This window comes from Aquarana catesbeiana, linkage group LG11, assembly GCF_042186555.1.
Source record: "Aquarana catesbeiana isolate 2022-GZ linkage group LG11, ASM4218655v1, whole genome shotgun sequence".
Classification (NCBI taxonomy): domain Eukaryota; kingdom Metazoa; phylum Chordata; class Amphibia; order Anura; family Ranidae; genus Aquarana; species Aquarana catesbeiana.
Window position 1 is genome coordinate 89,680,832 of NC_133334.1, and position 18,625 is coordinate 89,699,456.

The 18,625-nt window shown below is 46.6% G+C and overlaps 1 long non-coding RNA gene across 1 annotated transcript; it reads right to left on the reverse strand.

The window, feature by feature from the left end:
• Positions 1–9,577: 9,577 nt before the first annotated feature.
• Positions 9,578–16,268, reverse strand: LOC141112186 (uncharacterized). Its single transcript, XR_012236540.1, has 2 exons — positions 15,530–16,268; positions 9,578–11,765 (listed from the first exon to the last, which is right to left on the reverse strand). It is a non-coding gene; the product is annotated as an uncharacterized lncRNA (long non-coding RNA).
• Between the last annotated feature and the right edge of the window lie 2,357 nt (positions 16,269–18,625).

Sequence of the window (18,625 nt, forward strand, 5' to 3'; positions counted from 1 at the left end):
AAGAACTTAGGTCTGTTAAAGTGGTTGTAAAGGTAAAGAAACATTACAACCAGCCCCTCTGTTCTATTAATCCATCTTACACCATGGAACTGTTTTGATAAAAGGATACCTGTAAATACCTTATCTCCAATCACTTGACCTCCGGCCGCTCTCCTCCTCCAATCCTTGGGCCACAGCAGGAGGGGGCGGAGATTCCCCTCTGACCTCAGCCGGGGAGGTCATGTAACCACTGTGCTGGCCGCTCAGCTCCTGCTGTAGCCCTTAGATGGGGAAGGAGAGCGGCTGCAGGTCACACGACCAGCCAGAACAGATCAGAGATAAGGTAATTACAGGCATTGTTTAAAAAAACATTTACACAGTGTGGGATAGATCGATAGAACAGAGGGGCTGGCAGTAATGTTTCTTTACTTTTGCTGCCAGCTACTAATAGCGACAGGAGGGAGGATGGAGAGAGGGAGAGACACACAGGAGCTGACAGGCAGGGAGGGGCGAGAGGAGAGCAGCAGATGACGTAAACTGACCACGGAAATCATGGATCAGCAGCCATGATTACCGTGGTCAGCGCACAGAGTAGGACACAGGAACAGGAAGGATCATCCAGGTTTTTTACAGCTTAGAACTGGACAGATTGGACAGCGCAAGCACTGTGCTGTTTAATCTGCTATAAGGGAACAAAAGCTCTTTTTTTTAGGGTTACAACTACTTTAAGTACATGTGGGGTATGAAGTAACACTTCTACACAAGGTTAATTCAGCAAGACAGAGAAGATGAGAGTAGTTGCTATGGGTAACCAAGTGAACAAGCTACAAGCAAAGGATAAGTTCACCTTTTCTAACATGTTACATGTTAAACCCATATTCAGGGTGTAACATGTTAGTGCTGCAGCTGCCCCTGCACCCCCCTCCCCCTGATCCCCGCCTTGACAGCAGACTGGGGATCTTCGCCCCATGTCTGCTGCCACAATTAAAAAAAAAAGACGCATCCTGGGCAGGGCTCCGTCCACCCGTCCGCGTCACTCATTCACAGTATTCTTTGAATGGGAAATTACAACTACCAACAGCCTTTGCATACTTACCAACTGTCCCGAATTTCCCGGGACATTTTCGGGATTTAGACTATTTCCCGAATTTATTGCTTCCTGGGAAACGTCCTGAGAAATCCGTTTTTTCCACGCTTTTTCGCCACCGCCGCTAGAGGTCCACAGTGGCATATACTGTGGATGCCGCCTTAGACCCCAGGAGTGGGAGAAGGATCTGGTGAGTGCAGCCGTAATAGGAGCACGAATAAGGCACGCACGGTGTGATCACCCATTGAGAAGTTAATTACCGTATTTATCGGCGTATAACACGCGCCGGCGTATAACACGCACCCAAGTTAAGGAGGGAATTTTAAGGAAAAAAACTTTTAGGAGTAAAGTTTAAGGAAGAAAAACTTACATTAAAATGCCCATCAATGCAGCGTTATCAGTGTCCATCTGCAGCCTTGTCAGTGTCAGTGCAGCCTTGCCCCAGTGTCCATTGCAGCCTTGTCAGTGCAGCCTTGTCAGTGCAGCTTTGCCCCAGTGCAGAATTGTCAGTGCAGCCTTGCCCCAGTGTCCATTGCAGCCTTGTCAGTGCAGCTTTGCCCCAGTGCAGCCTTGTCAGTGCAGCCATGTCAGTGCAGCCATGTCAGTGCAGCCTTGTCAGTGCAGCAATGTCAGTGCAGCCATGTCAGTGCAGCTTTTCTCCAGTGCAGCCTTGCCCCAGTGCAGCCTTGCCCCCCCGTGCAGCCTTGCCCCCGTGCAGCTTTGTGGGATCGCCGCGATCCCTGCCGTCATACACAGCCCTGTGTAAATTTAAATATGGCGCCAAGACTGCAGGGACTCGGCGGAGCGCTGATACACATAGCCGAGAGTCCTCGGGTTTTCTCGGCGCCGCTTACAGTCCCGCCCAGTTCCGCCCTATGGGCGGGACTGTAAGCAGCGCCGAGAAAACCCGAGGACTCTCGGCTATGTGTAGCTCCGCTCCGCCGAGTCCCTGCAGTCTCGGCGCCGTATTTGAATTTCCACACGGCTGTGTATGTCGGCGGCGATCGCGGCAATAGCCGCGATCGCTCCGATCACACACAATTGGGGGGGGCTCGGCCTATAACACGCACCCACGATTTTCCCCTGATTTTCAGGGGAAAAAAGTGCGTGTTATATGCCGATAAATACGGTAGATTAGAAAATGGATTTCCTCACTGGCACAAGAGCACTTTATTGATTTCAAATGGATTTTGGACTATTGTTTTAAGGAGTATAAGATTAATAGTTGGTTTTTCAATGGCACAATTAGCACTTTATTGAGCTCATATATCTTTGCACTATTGTGATAGATTAGCCATTATTGATAAATTGGTAGTTTTATATGTTGGGGGATCTATCCAGCTTTATATATTTTTCACATAATTATTTGTTTCAGATTGTATTTTATGGTGACAAATAGAGAAAGGTGAATATGTTCTCAGTATGTAAAGTATTTAAATATACCTAAACACCACCTTTTCATTTCATGGATTTGTATTATATACACTTAGTTTTTTATTCAACACATCAGAATCATCATATTGGTTTGATTTATTTATTATTTATAGTTTATATTTTTCACACTGTTTTCAAGCAGACATTTTTGTTCATCCTTAACTGGGGTTTAATTAATAGCACCTACCAGCAGCATTATTTGTATTCAATTTTTTTTCTCTCACTGACCTTTCCCACTAATTGGTTAGTGGCAGTGGGTTTACTAGCACCTCTTTTTAATCCTCCAAAAAGCACCTGTTATTAGGAATATATATATTAACGGAACAGCGCCATATCTACTTTCATGTTTTTTATATTGTTTTGCTGCATTTGTTGTGCCTTTCCTGTGCAGCAAAACATGCATTTTCTTGCCGCATTTAGGGTGTGATTAACATTTAATGACACATCAAACGTGACGTGTTTTTAGAGCATTTTTAAAACGCACAATTTTGCATGCATTTAAAGTGCACAGGTGCGAACAGATCCTAAAAGTACTCTGCGTTGACGTGTTTTAATGCATTTCCATAGATTTTAATAAATAGGCATAGGTGTGAATCCAGCTGAGGGTTTACTTTTTCACATGTGCACTGATAAATGTCATATTTATTCCACGGTCATGATTGTATGTGTGTGGTGACTGCTCAGGAGAGCACACAGGACAGCTCAGGGTTCAGGCTGATCAGCACATATAAGCTGACAGCTCCCCATGACACTGCACATTGCAGCTTGTACAGCTGTCCCCGCCCCCTCCCCCCACAATGCACTGTGCACCCTCCTCCTCCTCCCATGCTGCTCTCCGCCGGGTGACGTCAGACCCGGAAGTGTGCTTGCTGTGGGCGGTGCTGTGTTTACTTCCGCCGGAGCCGGTGTCTTGCCGAGAAAGTTCCCCCGGCGGATAAGGACCCCCCTGTACTGCGCAGGCGCAGCGCTTGCGCAGTAAGAACGACTAAGGAGCCACCGAAAATAGCCGAAGCTGAAAACCTTCAATCAGCTGTACACGGCGCCTGCGCCCTGAGTCCAGGTTCAAGCCCCACCATCCAAGTGGACCTAGAGGTAGAATGAAAAAGTGCCGAGCGTAACGAGGCCGTGCCCGAAGCGTGGCAAGCGGAGCGAGCCCGCGAGGGGCCCTCTTACAGGCGTCGTGTACAGCTGATTTACAACTATTCACCTTCGGCTATTTCCGCCGGCTCGTACTGCGCAAGCGATGCGCCTGTGCAGTACAGGGGGGTCCTTATCCGACGAGGGGAACTTTCTCGGCAGAACACCGGAGCTGAAGCCGGGGAGCGGGAGACCCCGAGGATGAGCTGAGCCGGAGGGGGCGGCAGACATGGAGTGGCTTATGGGGTAAGCCGGAGGGGAGGCGGGTAGAGTGAGGGCTGAAAGGTGAAGTGACAGGGCATGAAGGGTGACAGCAGGATGATAAGCTGGGACAGTGCAGGACAAGATGAAGGGCAAGGGGCACAGAGGTGAGAGGGCCTCCAAAGGGCAGTATGGGAGGACATGTGGGCTGTATGAATGAAACACAATGACAAGGAGCAGAGGGGGCTGACAGGGCATGGGGTGACACACAGGGGGCAATGGCAAATAAGACTTGTAGGGGTCACAGTGAGAAATCATGAGGGGGATTAGAAGTTGTCAGGGCTGTCACCAGGGACAGGAGGAGATATGAGGACTCTATGGGTGAATCTCAATAAGGAGAGGAGAGGATAGACGGGGAGCAGAGGGATCTGACACAGTATAACACACAGGGGCATATGACCTGCTATAGGGACAACATGAGGGAGAGATTATTGGGGGACTCGGTGACAGGTGGAGTGATGAGATGGGGGGCAGGACTGTCATCATGAACAGGAGATGATATGTGTTTTGTATAGTGCATTGTGATAAGGATAGGATACATAGGGAGCGGAGGGATCTGACACAGGGGGAAATGGGGAATAATACCTGTTGAGGTTACAGTGAAAGGTCCAGCAGTGACAAGCAGAAGGGTGGGGGCTGTCAACAGGGACAGGGGTTTATTTGGAGAGGCTTCATAGGAAGCAGGGAGATCTCACAGGATGCAATGGGACATCTGACCTGTAGAGGTTACAGTGACATGTTGTGATGGGTGCAGTGGGAGTAGTGACAGGTGACCAGATAGTGGAAATGGTTTACTTGCAAACTGTATGGATGAGCCACAGTGACCAATAGAGAAGAGATAACATAGGGAGCTGGGTGATCTGACACGAGGGAGGTGATGACACACAAGGACAATGAGACCTATAGGTGTTACAGTGACAGGTGGGTTGATCAGAAGACGGGCACAGGACTGACAGGGACAGGGGTTGACATGCCAGCTGTAGGAATAAATTGCAGTGATAAGGAGGGGAAAGGCTAGTAGGGAGCAGAGGGATCTGACACAATGGATGTGATAACACACAGGCGATTAATTAAAATGAAAAGTTATTGGGACTTGGGGGGGGGGGGGGGGTGAGATGGTGGACAGGGGGTTAGCCTGAAGGGTTGGGTATGCCTGGTGTCCTGGGGATTATTACAGATGGCAGTGGGTGCAGATGTCAGTGACACAGGTGAGAGTATAGGTGCACATATGAAGGGTGACAGCCAGCTAATGAGCAGGTGCTGGCTAGAGCCATGAAGGACAAGATAATAAGTGTGGGGCAGATATGACCGTCATAGTTTATCTGGTGTTTTACAGAGGATCCAGGGGCAGAGGTCATTTGTTACATAGGTGCTAACTAGCAGATGTAGAGGTGAACTATCAGTGTAATGGGTTATATGAAGGATAATGATGGGTTATGTGGGGTCCATAGTAGAATGGTGACAGGCTGCAGATGATCTCATTTGCGGTGCAGGAGGAGGGGATATGTTCTGTCATTAGCTATGGGCTGATATATAGGCTCCTGTAAACACTGGAAATTCTGAATTACCCTCTGCATACTGCTATAAAGCTTTACCTATTTGTAGCAAACTTTTGCAGAAAAGCAGGGATTTTCGGATTGCATAAAGTGAAATACATGTTCAAGCTGGCTAACTGTGTCAAAGTAGTTCCTCTCTGGCCAGACCCTACATTACTGTGCAGAATGCCAAATGCTTCTTGCTTATGTCATAGTTTAATGGACATATAGTGCTAATATGCGGCAGACAGACCCAGTCGGAGGAGAGCTACAAACTCAGGTCTGGTCACATGCACTATGCTAACTAACCTTTTAAACTGTCTCCTCCCCCTTCCTAACACACATGGTAACAAACCTGTGTAAGAAAGATGTGTATTCTGAGTGCCCGACAGCGGCTAATAAAGCCTTGAGACGTGACGTCGCCCATAAACTTCAATGGCCCATCCAGTGTTGGTGGTCCCTCCTCTCCTCTGCAGCTGCACTAGCTGACACAGGGAAGCTGATCACATGGCCAGACTGGAGCGGCCTGAAAATATGTAAGTATATACACCTTTCTTACACAAGCTACTTAGCACAGATGTTAGGAGGAGGGAGGGGACAGTTTGAAGGTATGTTAGGTTTAAGCTGGAATTACACTTTAATCTGCAGATATTCAAGAAACAAAAAAAGAGTATGTTCATTGTTGGTACCTGATGAGTGTTTAAACATTTGTGGCTTCATATGTGCCTTAAGAACAGTACAGATATAACAAAAACACTTCTATGTATCTCACTTATTGGATATGTGCGTTTGTGGGTAGTGGCTAGGTTTTGTCTGTTAGTTCAGCAGATAGAAGCAATCCATGCCATGGCATAGTGCTATATCCTGAGTGACGTTCTACTCTCATGTTACTAGCAGTAGATTTGCAGTATTGTTTGAGCATTGTCCCAGGCAACCATGAGCTTTAATTAATCTGACCATCGTAAGCTGCTGAAAGCTGGATTCTTATTCCTTGTAGCAAGGTATTACAGTTTGTATAAGACCTGTAGTGGTTCCTAAAGTTATGTAATAAACACAGGAGCAGGCTAGTGCTCCATGACATGCTGTGTATATGTGGGGACCTGTGACCTTTTCCTCTGAGCTGTCATCTTATATATGTGCTGTCTCTTGATCTGCTCTATATTTAGTGCCTGAGCACTGCATAGTAAAGAAGTGAAGCAGGTGGATGTAGCATGTTTAACTATAGACGCCACTAAGCTGACCACACAACCCAACCCAACCCAACCCAACCCAGATAGAACTGCAGGAAAAAAAACATCATAAAAAAAAGTATGTATTTTTTCTAAGAAAAAGCACATACTTTTCATGATGTCATAATGGCTCTTACAGTAACACCCATGTGCAGGAGTTAATTTTCCTTCCTACCATGGCTGTCATGCAAAAATATGAATTGGAGAAGCAAGTTGGTTTTTATGCGGGGTTCAGTCAGTTAATTGAGCAATTAGTATTAAGCACTTATGCCTCATAGCACAGGGGTACTTGGTCTTCTTCCCACACTCCAGACATGCTGGTAGGTTAATTGGCTGCTGTCTAAATTGGTCCTAGTACAGTATGTACCTATAGCAGGGGTAGGCAACCTGGGTTCTCCAGCTGTTGCGGAACTACAAGTCCCATCATGCCTCTGGGAATAATTGTAACTGCCAGCCTTGCAATGCCTCATGGGAAATGTAGTTCCACAACAGCTGGAGAGCCCCAGGTTGCCTACCCTGGTCTATAGATTGACTATGTACATTTGTTGTCACATTCTACGTTTCAGTCCCAAGCCAAGCAATTGGGCAGGGTTCAGGAAAGACCTGGTAACCTAATGCCTAAAAAAAAAAAAGTGTTCAGAGAGCTGGCTCATAGAATCACTGGGAACAGATACAGTATATTCATACATGATAGTTCATTACTAATAGCCTTTTCATGAATATGTAGAACCATTTTTATGGGGGGGTCTAGTAGTGATGAGGCTATTTGGCTCATGAACACGCGTATTTCCAGATGTATATGCGTACAGCGGATCTTCACTGCATCTGAGCACCACAAACCAAAACACCATTTAAAGAAGTTGTAAAGGCAGAGGTTTTTTTTTTATCTAAGATAAAAAGCCTTCTGTGTGTAGCAGCCCTCTAATGCTTACCAGAGCCCCATCTCTGGCCAGCGATATCTGCGAAAGTCTCTGCCATCCGAGACTCTCCCTGCTGTTTGGCTGAAACACAGCAGTGGCGCCATTGGACCCCGCTGCTGTCAATCAAAGTTAGTCAGTCAGCCAATCAGGAGAGAGAGGGGGAATGGCTGGGCCGCAGCTCCATGTCTGAATGGACACAGAGAGCTGTGACTCGGCTCGGGTGCCCCCATAGCAAGCTGCTTGACAAGAGGAAGGGGCCAGGAGAGCCGAAGAGGGACCCGAGAAGAGGATCGGGGCTGCTCTGTGTAAAACCACTGCAACAGAGCAGGCAAAAATAACATGTTTGTTATTTGTATTTTTTTTTTTTTAAAATACGAGAGTTTACAATCACTTTAATTATTTTTTGATATTCAACGCAAACTCCCCAGTCCATCCATGTCTCTGCTTTTTTTTTTTTGTTAAGAAATTACTTTGAAAAACACCTCCTAGCATTTCTGGCTGTGACCATCTTGAGTAAGGTCAAATGATTCATGTAGCATTTACTTCTTGGAATCCATCTGCCCTTAGCTCAAGCATGCAGGCAGGAGGGTGTGCTTAGCTAAGAAAACCCCTCCTCCTCTCCTCCCCTCCTAAGACTCCTGGGATGTATGACATCATTTGCCCAGGCAAGAAACCAGGAAGTCCCTGAAGAAATGTAAAAAAAAAAAAAGTAGATATTCTGTATACTTTCCTATCTATTTACTAATGCTAGCAGCATGAGGATTAAAAGTAATCAATGTTGATTGGAGGAGGATTGCTCCACTTTAAGTGCGTCTGTTATTGTGGCGACTAGGAGCCCCAGTTGTTCGCTTAATTCTGCCCATAGGAATGAATTAAAAATGATGCTGTACTCGGGTGTATAAGTACTGGTTTTTGCATTTACAGATGGACATGCATTGGCCCATACATATGTTCCTGTAAACACAAGTAGTGGTGTTTACATTTGTATATGTACAGTTTGTATATGTATATGTACATTTGTATTTGTACAGCGTATCTTGTAATTCATTCATATGGGCAGAATCACGCAGCATCTGGGGCTCCCAGGCACCACAAATGCAGATGTATTTTATAGTGTATGCCTGCACATACGTCCATGAGCCCATTGGATTGGGTCATCATTTTCCTTGTGTCAGATGCGTCTAGCTAGCAACCAGTGACGTCAGTCAGAGGCTGCGGCTGCCCCAGCATTCATAGCACGCCGCGGCTGCCCCAGCTGCTAGTGAACAAGCTCCGCCCACCTCTGCCATGTTCTTCAGACAGCGTGGAGAGGGAGCGGAGCGGAAAGACGGCCCTTGATAGCTGGCACTTCCTTGCTGCTGTGAGTGACACACTGTACTGCACCAGGCTGGCGGCCTCAAGTAAGTCTAACGATGTCTACCTAAGTACATTCAAGTTGTGCATCACACACAGCCACTGTCTGTGCCCCTCAAAAGCTGCCACTGTGCCCATCAAACGCAGCCACTGTGCCCATCAAACTCGTGTTATATTGTCCAAACGTTGTGTTAATGTTTAAACACTGATTTTGTTGGAAGTACCAATAAATATAGCCTTTTTGATCATTTGCATTTTTATTCTCATGCGTGATTTTGTAGACAGGGCCCCAGTGCACAGTATTGCCCGGGGGCCTATAATGCTCTTAAGATGGCCCTGTCTGGAAGTGGTTAAATACATCAAGGGGGTGAACAAGGTTTGGAAGGGCAGTTTTTTCAATATAAAACCAAAATCAAGAACATGGGACATGACCTCAAACTAACTGGAGGAAAGTTCAAAACTAATCTTAAAAACTATTATTTTACTGACAGGGTAGTTGATACTTGGAATAAACTACCAGCAGAGGTAGTGAGACAGACAACAGTAAATGGCTTCAAACATGCTTGAGACAAACCTAGATCTATACTTAGACAATAAGCTTAACAAAAAAAAAAAAAAAAAAGGAGGATGGGCTACTCGGTCTTTCTGTTTCAATCGTCTTTATTTGTTTTACAAAAAACAGTAATACAATTTTTTGTAAGCATTTTTACATTACTGAAGCTATCAAGAAGGGTAAAGGCCTGCCGTCACCTTTTTATGTACCTAGTAATGATCGGTGATGTTCACCTCCTTACCTTTCTTAACCCTTTCATGCCTAAGCCTATTTCTGATATTTGTTGCTTACAAGTTAAAATACGTATTTTTTGAAAATTACTTAGAACCCCTAAACATTTTATATATTTTTTTAGCATAGACCCTAGAACAGGGATATGCAATTAGCGGACCTCTAGCTATTGCAAAAACTACAAGTCCCATCATGCCTCTGGGTGTCATGCTTGTGGCTGTCAGAGTCTTGCTATGCCTCAAGTGACTTGTAGTTCTGCAACAGCTGGAGGTCCGCTAATTGCATATCCCTGCCCTGGAGAATAAAATAGCGATTGTTGCAATATTTTATGTCACACCGTATTTGCGCAGCGCTCTTTCAAACGTTGGGAAAAAAGACACTTTCATGAATTAAAAAAAAACTAAACAGTAAAGTTAGCCCAATTTTGTTGTATAATGTGAAAGATGATGTTATGCCGAGTAAATAGATACCTAACATGTCATGCTTTGAAATTGCACACATTCGTGGAATGGCGACAAACTACGGTACCTAAAAATCTCCATAGGCGGCGCTTTAATAAAAATTAACGGTTACCAGGTTAGAGTTAGAGGTCTAGTGCTATAATTATTGCTCTCACTCTAACAATCGTGGCGATACCTCACATGTGTGATTTAAACACTGTTTACATATGCAAGTGCGAATTACGTGTGCGTTTTCTTTGCTGCGCAAGCTCGCATGGACGGGGGCGCTTTAAAAAAAGAATTCTTATTTATTTTTCTTTTTTTACATTGTCACTTTAAAAAAAAAAAATGTCATCACTTTTATTGCTGTCACAAGGAATGTAAACATCCCTTGTGACAGTAATAGGTGGTGACAGGTACTCTTTATGGAGGGATCGGGGGTCTACAAGACCCCAAATCCCTCCTATGCACTTTAAAGTCCCAAAACGGCGATTGTGAATACTGTCTTTTTTTTCTTTTTAAACGGCACCATTGGCAGCCAAGTAAACGGGAAGTGACGTTGTGACGTTCCTTCCATGTTTACAGAAAGAAGACTGGAAGGAAGCCAGAAACGGCTTCCTTCCAGTCTTATAGGGCGTACACACGGTCGGACTTTGTTCGGACATTTCGACAACAAAATCCTAGGATTTTTTCCGACGGATGTTGGCTCAAACTTGTCTTGCATACACACGGTCACACAAAGTTGTCGGAAAATCTGATCGTTCTAAACGTGGTGACGTAAAACATGTACGTCGGGACTATAAACGGGGCAGTGGCCAATAGCTTTCATCTCTTTATTTATTCTGAGCATGCGTGGCACTTTGTCCGTCGGATTTGTGTACACACGATCGGAATTTCCGATAACGGATTTTGTTGTCGGAAAATTTTATCTCCTGCTCTCCAACGTTGTGTGTCGGAAAATCCGATGGAAAATGTCCGATGGAGCCCACACATGGTCGGAATTTCCGACAACACGCTCCGATCGGACATTTTCCATCGGAAAATCCGACCGTGTGTATGGGGCATTACTCTAGCCGGCGGAAGTGGCAGATCGTGGATCGGGTCTCCTGGTGGGACAGGAGGTCCGGGAAGAGCGGCGGAATGTCCCCTCTGTCTCCTTTGGGATAACAGCCGAGCAGCTTTTAGCCACATTAGTTGTTATCCCTGAAGAGCCGACCGCCCGCTCTAAAAAAATGGTGCAGGCATCATTCCCCCGGTATAACCCCTTAAAGCCGAGGCCGCATATGTGCGTACGGTTGGCGCTAAGCAGTTAGGGATCACCCTGCAAACTGACGCCCTCTTCCATCTACACCTGTACCCAACAACCTGCAATCTAGGATTCCCCATCATAAGGGGCACTCTGCAATATATGCACCCCACCACCATAATGATGGCCCTGTAATGTGACCCATCATTTCCCCATACCACACAGCTTACAATCTATGTACTTGTGTAAGATGTAGTAGATCTTTTGTTTTTAATATCAAATATCGCAAGTGTAATCCTGCCAACTAGCTTCAGAGGGGATGGTCTCATATGGCACATCAATCCCGCTTCTATGAGTGTCCTGGAAGAAATCCAAAAACATAAGATAACCAGTTAGTGCCACACCAATGTTTGTAGAGTCCAGAAAGAATTACAGCATTATAATGACACCCAGCATACAGGACAAGAGAAGTGGTACTGTGCGGTGTCCATACATACAGACAGAAAAAGAATGATGTGTGCTGATGAGGCGGCACTGATGGGCACTGCTAGGGCTGCACTGATAATTAGTGCCCCGATTATCTGTACAGGTCTCCCCTGCAAGGAGTTGCCTCTGATCCGCTCTCCTCTCCTCGCACTCTGTCATTGTGAGGCGAGGAGAGCCGATAAACTTCACTTCCGTATTTACATGTGATTGGATGCGATTAAAGAGCCACGTCATTGGCTCTTTACAGAGACCGGGTTGCACTGCGTCCTAGGGACATGGAGTGACCGCGATCGCTGCACTACACACACCCCCCCCCCCCCCCCCATCAATCCCAGGGTTTTCCTCCTCCATCTGGCACAACTTCCTCCTGGGACTTATAGTACCAACAAGTATCTCAGTTTAAATTCTCCAGATGGGGACTACATCCCCCACAAATCCCTGCAGTTCCCAGCAGCCCTTCGCAGCTCCCTGGGTGGGCTTTCTCTCCCCGGGATATTCTGCCACCAATCCTTGCCCTCCTGCTGTCTGAGTGGTAGGTGGGACCGCCACCCAGCAGCCGCAGGGTCCTCTTTCTCCTCTTCTCTAGCCCAGCAGCTCTGGCAGGGAGAAGTAGAGAGTGTGCAGGGTAAGCTGTGTGTGACGACCCATCATGCAGAGGGACAAAGCAGCACCACTGTCCAGGCTGCAGAGTCAGTAATGTATTCAAATAACAGTACAGGGATTTAACCTCTTCAAGACCAGGCCTTTTTCTGACACTTGTTGCTTACAAGTTAAAATCTGTATTTTTTGCTAGCAAATTACATACAATCCCCAAACATATACATATATATATATTTTGTTAGCAGAGACCCTAAAGAATAAAATGGTGGTCGCAATATGTCATTCATATATGTCACTCTATTTGCGCAACGGCCTTTCAAACACAATTTTTTGGGGAAAAATACACTTCAATAAATAATTAAAAAAAAAAAAAAAAAAAAAAAACAGTAAAGTTAGCCCAATTTTTTTTTGTATAATGTGAAAGATGATGTTGCGCTGAGTAAATAGATAACATGTCAAACTTTGAAATTGCGCAAACACGTGGAATGGCGCCTAACTTTGGCACTTAAAAATCTCCATAGGCAACGCTTTAATAATAATTTTATGGTTCCCCGTTTAGAGTTCCAGAGGAGGTCTTGTGCTAGAATAATTGCTCCCGCTCTCACAATCATGGCGATACCTCACATGTGTGGTTTGAACACCGTTTACAACAAGTAAAAAAATTATACATTTTTTTTTTACCTGTTGCCGCCCTCCCACCGTCACATGACGTGATGGAATTTGATCGGTGAAATCTAAATGATGCCTGTAGCTGCCGTTTTCAGCCGGTGATTCCCTACACCATAAGAACGATCATAGCGGCTGTTCCACCATTTGATCGTTCTTATGAGAAGCGAGAGGGGACGTCCCCTCCCTCCGGTACTTCTACCGACTCACCACTACGATCGGTGAGTCGGGGACAGGATTCGCTGGCCCCAGATGTCGATCATAGAGAATTCCGGCAGACCAGATGGTCGGCGGAGTCTCTATGATCATCGGAGGCTGGGCGCGATATTATGATGTTACGCCCGGCCTCTGCATTAAAAAAAAAAAAAAACGGCGCCGCCTCGGCTGGGAAGCCGTGATTGGTTTATTTCTTTTATTTCAGACTTCCCAGCCTAGTGGTGAGATGTGGGGTCTTATTGACCTCATATCTCACTGTAAAGAGGACTGATCGTGCCATATTCCTATTACAAGGGATGTTTACATTCCCTGTAATAGGAATAAAAATGATCAAAAACATTTTTTTCCCAAAAAGTTGCAAACTAAAAAAAAGAAAGTAAAATTAACAATAAAAAAAAATAAAAAATTTTAAGGCGCCCCTGTCCCCGTGAGCTCGCACGCAGAAGCGAACGCATACGTAAGTCCCGCCCACATATGAAAATGGTGTTCAAACCACACATGTGAGGTATCGATGTGAACGTTGGAGCGAGAGCAATAATTTTGTCCCTAGACTTCCTCTGTAGCTCAAAACATGTAACCAGTAAAAAAATTTCAAGCATTGCCTATGGAGATTTTTAAGTACTGAACTTTGGTGCCATTCCACGAGTGTGTGCAATTTTGAAGCGTCACGTTAGGTATCTATTTACGCGGCATAACTTCATCTTTCACAATATGCAAAAACATTGGGCTAACTTTACTGTTTTTTTTTTTTTTTTTTTTAAAGCACAAAACTGTTTTTTTTCCTAAAAGAAAAATCGTATTAGAAAAATTGCTGCGCAAATACCGTGCGAGATAAAAAGTTGCAACAACCGCCATTGTATTCTCTAGGATCTTTGCTAAAAAAAACATATATAATGTTTGGGGGTTCTGTGTAATTTTCTAGCAAAAAAAATGATGATTTTTACATGTAGGAGAGAAATGTCAGAATTGGCCTGGGTGGCAAGGGGTTAAATTGTCTTTTTGTTTATGGCGCAAAAAAAAAAAAAAAAGCCGCAGAGGTGATCAAATACCACCAAAAGAAATCTCTATTTGTGGGGAAAATGGACATAAATTGTATTTGGGTACAACGTCGCACGACTGCGCAATTGTTAGTAAAAGTATCGCAAAAAATGGCCTGGTCATGAAGGGGGGTAAATCTTCTGGGGCTGAAGAGGTTAATCTCGGTTTCATGTTCTGTTATATCACTGAGGATGATTTTTAATAACATTCTAGTAATGATAAGGTAGAGATCTACATGGATGGAAGAAGCTTTACTGTGGAGAAATACAGACAGTGCAGAGCATAGAATGAGTCTCTTATCACACAGAACAATCTAGTAGTGAGACCTCCATGTGTTATAGTGAGCCCTGAGGGGGGAGAGAGAGAGAAGGGGGGGAATGAGGAAGAGAGAGAGAGAAGGGGGGGAATGAGGAAGAGAGAGAGAGAGAAGGGGGGGAATGAGGAAGAGAGAGAGAGAGAAGGGGGGATGAGGAAGAGAGAGAGGGGGGGGGGAATGAGGAAGAGAGAGAGGGGGGGGAATGAGGAAGAGAGAGAGAGGGGGGAATGAGGAAGAGAGAGAGAGAGGGGGGAATGAGGAAGAGAGAGAGAGAGGGGGGGAATGAGGAAGAGAGAGAGAGAAGGGGGGGAATGAGGAAGAGAGAGAGAGAGAAGGGGGGATGAGGAAGAGAGAGAGGGGGGATGAGGAAGAGAGAGAGAGAAGGGGGGATGAGGAAGAGAGAGAGAGAAGGGGGGATGAGGAAGAGAGAGGGGGGGGGAATAAGGAAGAGAGAGAGAGGGAGGGGAATGAGGAAGAGAGAGAGAGAGGGGGGATGAGGAAGAGAGAGAGAGGGGGGGGGAATGAGAAAGAGAGAGGGGGGGAATGAGGAAGAGAGAGGGGGGGAATGAGGAAGAGAGAGGGGGGGAATGAGGAAGAGAGGAGGGAGGGGGGGGAATGAGGAAGAGAGGAGGGGGGGGATGAGGAAGAGAGAGGGGGGGGATGAGGAAGAGAGAGGGGGGAATGAGGAAGAGAGGGGGGGGAATGAGGAAGAGAGAGGGGGGGTGAGGAAGATGAGGGTTCTGTGTGAGGAGTAGAGATGGAAGGTCTGTGGTAAGTTGTCCCCGCTCCTCCCTCTACTTACAGACTGATAAACATGTTCTTCTTCCTCCTCCAGTCACCTGACAAGGGGATAGAATAAGTGAGAACGTGCACAGCCTTTCCTCACTGTACAGCGGCGCTCTCTATTGCCACCTGCAGGCTGGAGGGTGAAGAGCACCGAATCCTCTCCAGCAATCCGTCTTCTCCCGTCACAGGACATTATGACTGAACGAAGTCAGAGGCAGCGCGTGTCCCGTGCGGGGGGGTCACGGGGGGCGGACGGATAACGGTTATACCGGCACGAGAGGGCTGAGCGGCGCCATTTTCTTACGTGCGTTGGCAGCGACAGGACGTGTCTCCTAGCGGCTCTCGTCACAGAAGAAGAACAGCGCCCTACAGCGCATTTATCGGTGATTACACCCCAGCCTTTCCATCGGTGATATAGTAAGTGTCATTATCACCTTACAATGAGATCGGGTCCAGTGTCGGGATGTGTGGGGCAGGTCACGCCAGGGTAGGGGGGGAGGTAAAATCCGGATCCAATAACTGTCTGTCCCTCCACCCTGCGCCCCATAGAAGAGGAAGGTTTAGTTTGCGGGGAATGGGATGCAGATCTGGGGAAGGGATCCCGGTGGGGAGGGGCAGGATGGACAGAGTGAGCGGCGCGGTCCAATGAGGAGAGAGAGCCCAGAGGGGAGGAGACTTTGGGAACCAAAGAGAGAACTCAGGGGAGGGGCTCAGCATCGGATCAGCAGCACCTCTGACACATAGGCACCATGTGGGATTGTTTTTACTTCTGTCCCCGCCTTGTGTCAGTGACAAGAGGGACGCTGAAGCCTCTCCTACACTCCTATCTGCATAGCCCCGCCTCTCAGCATGAGCTCTGGCTGCCGATTGGTCTGCTGCTCTGTCACTCAGCTCTGCACCCGCCTTCTCTTCATTCTCCAAGCTGTGTGAGAAGTACAATGGTTTCCTTTTATGACACTGAGATGAGCGGCGATCCCGAGTGTCACCGCTGATCTCAGGTCATTAGCAGTGTATGTAACTTAGGAGAAACAAGGAAAGGGGCGCCTCTGTATCAATATAGTATTTCTTATAAAAACCAATATCCAGTGACATGGAAGACGGCACATCTGTGTTCATGTCTGTGGATGGGAAGAGAGAAGGGGGACTGCAGGTCTCAGCAAGTCCAGAAGCGGCTGGTAGCACATGAAATGCGATGCGGATGGTGTGAGGTTTGGGGGGCACAGCGGTTTCTCCTGGTAAAAGTGACAGACGGAGCAGAGATGAGATGACTGCTCAGATCATGTGACCAGGTGTGGGTTCCGGGAGAAGGGGAAATGGGACGTCCAGTCCTGTCACAGGCTGTGCCACCATATGTGTTCAGTCCGTCTGCCATCCGAGGTGTAAAGATGACACGGCCGTAAGAGGGGAGCCACAACGAGGCTTGGCAAGCACAGCAAAGCGTGGCGCGGGGCCGTGATGTCACAAATGTGCGACACGTTTCCCAGTATTCACACTATGGATGGAAAACATAGCAACGCTCCTTTGTCAAGCATGATGCTGGAACCAGCGTGATTCCTGTGCGGGTTTCCACATCACACCTGCATAGACATCTGCGCACCACTGCGGGTGTCAATGTAAAGTTAATGACACCCCCAGATCATTTCGCAGTGCCAACTATGTAATGGTGCAGGAATCGGATCGCATGAGTCTTCACACCGATGTGATCCCATTCCAGTGCAGACCAAATAAAGGGTCCTGTACCATTTTGGTGCAAATGCAATATGATTTCAATTTGCATCACACAAACATTGCATGTGATATGCACAGCAATGCGTCACATGCAATATCTGTGATTGCACAATTGTGATGCCAGCCTCTTTCTCTCTCTATCTATGTACAGTATCTCACAAAAGTAAGTACACCCCTCACATTATTGTAAATATTTTATTATATCTTTTCATGTGACAACACTGAAGAAATTACACTTTGCTATGATGTCAAATAGTGAGTGTACAGCTTGTATAACAGTGTAAATTTGCTGTCCCCTCAAAATAACTCAACACACAGCCAATGATGTTTTAACCGCTGGCAACAAAAGTGAGTACACCCCTAAGTGATAATGTCCAAATTGGGCCCAATTGGCCATTTTCCCTCCCCGGTGTCATGTGACTCCTTGGTGTTACAAGGTCTCAGGTGTGAATGGGGAGCAGGTGTGTTAAATTTGGTGTTATCGCTCTCACTCTTTCATACTGGTCACTGGAAGTTCAACATGGCACCTCATGGCAACAAACTTTCTGAGGATGTGAAAAAAAGGAATTGTTTCTCTACATAAAGATGGCCTAGGCTATAAGAAGATTGCCAAGACCCTTAAACTCAGCTGCAGCATGGTGGCCAAGACCATACAGCCAGGGCCGGTACAAGGAAGGGGCGGATGCCCTGGGCGGTACAATTTTCTGGAGGGGGGGGGGGGGGGCGCAGGTGAAGTTCCGGCAGTGTGCTTCACAGTACACACTAGCCGGCGCCGCTAATCGTCTCTGTACCTTTTACTGTAATGTGCCGAGTGCGCTCCTGCACCCGGCACAAGCCTAGACAGATAGTCACCGCACACGCCCTTCCCTGTCAGCGCTTCACTGTCCCTATGAAGGTGCTGCTTCGTAGGCCCGTCCCGGCGGCGTGACGTCACTCACGGCCAGAGGCGAGATGGGAGGAGCGTAGAGAGCTGCTGCTGAAGCTGCGCGTGCAACCTAGAGGAGCCACCAAGGAGGAACCAACAAACTGTGTATATCACACAAAAATAAGATCTAAACACTGCTAATGATTGCCAAATGGCATGCCATTAACCCCCCCCCCCCATGCTGCATATTAGAGAAATTAAAAATAACATTGGTAATTAATGTCCCCTCAGCCTCCTCCCCTCCCCCAATCGGATCCAGACAGTTCATTAATGAATCTGCTGCAGATTCATAAATAAACTGCCTGGATCCGATTGGGGGAGGAAATGAGGCTGAGGGGAGGTTAATTACCAATGTTATTTTTAATTTCTGTAATTTGCAGCATGGGGGGGGGGGGTTAATTAACTCTGACACTGGTGCCACTAATGCAGCACAAAGGGGTTAATTAAAGCGGAGTTCCA